Below are 5,093 nucleotides of genomic sequence, written 5' to 3'. Positions count from 1 at the left end.
TTACAGGATTTCAGAATTCACTCCATGCATGTTTCTTTCTAGTGATTTGCGTTACGAATCCGTGTCCTCCGGTGGTGGCGAAAGATGGATTTGGGGTGGGGATGTCCTACCCGGCTCATAGTCAGCTGAGATCAGCTGTTGGAATCGATTTGTATAACCACCTAAATGGAAGAAAAATACAAAGTAGAAGAACATTTATTCCACAAATTTATTAAGAAATCGAAGAACGCTACCATTCATTTATCTGAACAGAGAGTCTACCATGGGGCGGAGACGGCTGCGAACTGGTTGCAGTGTTCTTGTAGTTGTCTGTGACAAATTTCAGAAATCCTTATTGCAGAAACTAGAATTTTGTAAAAAGCTAAAGATGATGCTCTGAATTTCTCAGAAAAAAAGTACCTGATTTGAAGGTTCCTTGGCGTATAGCATGTCCTGGGGAGGCAAATAAAAATAGTACAAAGAACAAGATCAGAAGATGGCAGAGGTAGCTCTTCATTTTTGTTTCTCGGTGCACAATTTTTCTGCGGTTTTTGCTTGCAGCCAATGGATATGTGATGGTCAAATGCTACGAGACGAGCACTACTTATACAGAGGGGAATGCGTGTGAATCCGTAAAACTTTAAGTGTTCAATGTATTTGCCAGTAAAACTTGTTGCTAGCATTAATAATCATGCCTGATACACGATTTGCACTGAATCCATGTGTCAATTCTGAAAATTACATCTGTAGAAAGAAAATATATCTTTTAATGTAAAGATACGCAATTCTCATTCGGATTTCAGGAAACAGTTGTAGTAAGAAAAAGAACAAAGACTGTAATATTTTTATTAATGACATGATCCTTCAGATGTCGTGATCATTGGGTTGGGCGTCCAGGCCATGCACCTGATCGTGCATGGATATGCTCGGCTAACAGTGTGAATCGGTAAAACTTTAAATGTTCAATGTATTTGCCAGTAAAACTTGTTGCTGGCATGAATAATCATGCCTGATACACGATTCGCACTGAACTCATCTATCAATTCTGAAAATTACAGCCATATCTTTTAATGTAAAGATATGCGTATTCCGGAAAACAGTTGTAGTAAGAAAAAGAACAAAGGCTGTAATATTTTTAGTTAATGACATGACAACCAGACTCACCAGGTGAAAATAGAATGCTTTAGAAATAGATCTTCCGGAATTGTGTAGAGCTAAGTGTTTCAGAAGAAGATTTGTAAAATCAACCTTAAATAGGTCCAGTTCATTTGCTTGCTTGCTATCAATAACTCCACATAGATACGGGCCAAATTCATGAGCTATTTTAGGAGTACGGTAACTAAGATGCCATCTTAACGTGTGTCTAAAAAAAATACTTGGTGATCCTAATGGGCCGAAATGAAGCCAATATTTCTGCTGCGCGATCCAGCACTTTGCAGGCTCATATGGAATTATGAGCCTTCAGTTCAAGTTCTCAGCCCATGTTTCCATGGCATGCCCCAATATTTGTTTCACATCAAGCGAAACATAGAGATGCGTTACGGGGGGATGTGGGGCGATCTGGACTGTTGGATTTTAGGCGAAGCAGTGCTCCGCCGTTCTCCAGAATTGGTGAGGTATTGCGCTATTGCTCGGATTATGCGATGAATTATATTGGTGAGGCCATCAAAGATTGATGACAATAAGGTATAGGAGGGACCTGGTTTTCGCAATTTGTTTGTCGGCGATAAACCATACGCGCAATTTGCCACATCCATCACCATTTGTAGTTTGTAAAAAAAAAATTACTGCTCATTGTTTCCAGAACGAGGACAAGAGGAAAGGTTTGTCTTTAATGCAAACAAGGCTTGTCTATTGATATTTTATGTACCATTGGATCAACAAGTAGAGTCGAAAATGGTAATTTTTTGAACTTATTTCCCTCTCTATAACCCATCCGTACCATTGCAAGCGACTACCAATCTACCACACTCTCAGAAGCAGAAACTATACGAAACACGAGCATGCATTTGTTCCACGACGACATCAAGATACCAGCCCCCTTGCAGTGCCTGTAGCCAGATTCCCTTCAAGCAGATGACACCAACCATGGCTCATCGCAGTCGGTCCAGGTACTGATGATCCAGCCTTGCCCCAATTAAGATCGCTGAGCAGACGAATGGACTTGTTGTTGGGGACGCTGCTGTTGCTGTGCACTTGAGCGTTGCAGCACTGCAGGCATCTGCCCTGTCTGTCTGCAGGTGCTGCAATTGGAGCGTAGCAGAGCAATCAGGCGGTAGGTGTGGTGTGGTTGTGGTGCCCAGGGACCATTCTGTTCAAGCAGTGTGCAGAATTATATGAATTGGCAGGGTTTCAGGTAGTCATGCGTCGATGACGAATCTACGATCCTGCGATACAATTTGTTGGGGTTACAGCCTAAATTGATATTATTCATATGTTGAATTGTTCAACGAAGCATATCGATTTCACTATGGGGTGACGACCTTACTTGAGCAGGATCTGTTCTTTTGGATCGTACAACAAAATTTCACGACGAAGCGGACTGCAAAATCATACTCTTCTCGGGTCCATTTCAAGCTTTTAAAACTTTAAAGCCTTGGCCTCCATGTACTTTGAAGGAGAAAGAGAACATATTTAAAGAATGAAGGTACCTTTAGGCACATATATATAGTTATGACAAACTAAGTACCAGACAGACACATGCTTGTTCTTCCTCTAGGACCACAGAGAACTGTTGGCAGTGGTGCCCTAGTAGCACGAAAAGGACCCTTGCTTATGGCGGCCATCATGAGCCACGGGCGACACGATTATGATTAGACCACACTGATCGTGCAGAACATCACTAGAGTGTTTGTGTTCTTATATTTGTTTGTGTTTTCTATTTTGTCTTTTATTTTATTTGGTTGTAAACATCTTAGTTATGTAGAGATCATATTTATATCATTTTGATATAATAATGAGAATCACTAAAGCTTCTTTTTTTTAAAAATCGTGCAATAATGGAAATTGTGCGACGCCTTGATATCTCTCGTTCATCTTTCTTCATGCTCTTTTTTTTTTAATCTTTGGGCATGATTTCCTGAGCAAGCAAACCTACAGCTCTGCAGGTTGTGGTGTGATGATTCAGGCCATCAAGTGGACAGAAAATGTACTTAACAATAAAGTTTCCTGTAAATTTTTAATCGTACACCAGTTGAATGGCCATGCTTGGCTATAAATTGAAAAGATCACCTTACCCGTCATGTTGAGCCAAGTCCCTGAGCTCGGCTTGCGTGATGCCCTCTATGTAAATCTATACTTAACTTTTAGAATTTGAAAACTTCATTTGTATACTCCCTCCAATTAAAAATACTTGATGTTTTGGACAAAGTCCGATCAAACTTGTGAAACTTTGACCATCAATAATTTTTGAAGTATTTAGTTTCAAAACATGAAAACTATATGTGTGAATTTGTCTTTAAAATTACTTTCATAATACCATAAACTTATTGAATTATATAAATATATTCTAGTTGAAAATAGTGATCAAAACACACATCAAAGACCGTTTATGACATAAACGTCAAGTATTATTTAACTCACCTTTTGCATAAATTGACCTTCTAAACTCCCATAAAGAACATTTATGACTAAATGTACTAAACTAATAGAGCAGCATGTAAAAAGCAGAAAAAAGGGAGCACTAACTACACTGATAAAATCCAAATTAACGATACATAACATACAATTTTCTTAGTTAAGATAGTTTGTTCTTGGATCATGATCCTACTCAATGCTGATCGAATTCAGTCCTACAAATCCTACACGATGCTACATACGAGATCCTATTCTCATGACCATGATTTCAATTGCCCACTTTCGATCCACGTACCAACCCCTATTACGACGATGACAAGTTTCTTTTGGGTCTTACTTGAAACATAGAAATCGTTCGATCTTACAGGAGTTTCATAAAACTTTTTGGTTCTAACAGGAATCTAGCTAGAAAATTCGCCAAACGTGTGCATCGACCTTTTTATTACACATTCAGTGCTCTCATTCAAGATAGTTGGTTGCTGTGCATGGGACTACAACACCTTTGGGCTTTGAAACGTTCCTGCTCATGGAGAAGCAGTGACATTGTGGTATCCGAAGGAACGGCTCCAGGCAGAGCCTACTTGTGTGGTTAAGTGCAAATCATGTGGGATCCCATCTTTTGTCTGTATTTTTTTTTACACTTCCTGAAATTTAGGCCTATGTGATCAGACGACCGTTTGGCGGCGACGCCTTTCTGACTTCCGGGCTTGGAAGAGCTCATGGGGAGGGAGGCCACCCCGACAAAGGAGGTGGACGCGGGGCGGAGCGGTGAGACGGCAGGGACACCTCTGACCACGAGCGACGGAGGATAGCCGATGGACAGTGCCGGAGCAGGGGTGAGCGGAGACAGCCCAGTGAAGCTAAGTTAGTGCGGCGGCAGGCGGCATTGGTAGAGACAGATGGAGGCGGGTTGGAGACGAGGGAGCAATTGGGAAGTTAAAGATGGCCTTTGGTCCGTTCGATCACGATCGGGCGGCTTAGATTTATTGTCTGAAATTTAGGTCTCCTCGTTTTTTACGACTTAGCTGATGAAGTTCTATATATTTTCCAGGACACCAAATTATCTGGCTAAAAAGACATGTGATGCGCCAAAAGTGGTGAGAAACTAAAGTCGTCAAACGAACCAAACTTGTCTACCTTGCGGTGCTGAACCAAATAGGTGGTTCCTTTCGGAAAACTGCAAAGAACAGGAATGCAGGCCCTAGCTCCACCTTGGAGCACCAACCCCGTACAACCAAAGAATTCAAAGGCGTGTGGAGATCAGCACCATGACTTACGGCCCTGGATCTTGGACACATACATTGTTTAGACCCTCGGGGTTAGCTTGCTCATTGAGCAAAATGTGGTTGCAGTGTTGCCTTCAAAGATGATGCATCCCTATTCCCTAGTTCCAATCCAGACTCTAAGCTCAATGATTAACACACAAATTGTTTACACACAAAATAAAATATTGGGAAGTTGGCACGTCAAGAATCTGCAGGTGACAATATTATTGTTGGAGATTATTATCTCTCTCAAATCTAGCTAATGATCTGCTA

Source organism: Phragmites australis, chromosome 23 (assembly GCF_958298935.1).
Source record: "Phragmites australis chromosome 23, lpPhrAust1.1, whole genome shotgun sequence".
In the NCBI taxonomy this organism is placed as follows: domain Eukaryota; kingdom Viridiplantae; phylum Streptophyta; class Magnoliopsida; order Poales; family Poaceae; genus Phragmites; species Phragmites australis.
Note: the sequence above shows the minus strand (reverse complement) of the source record.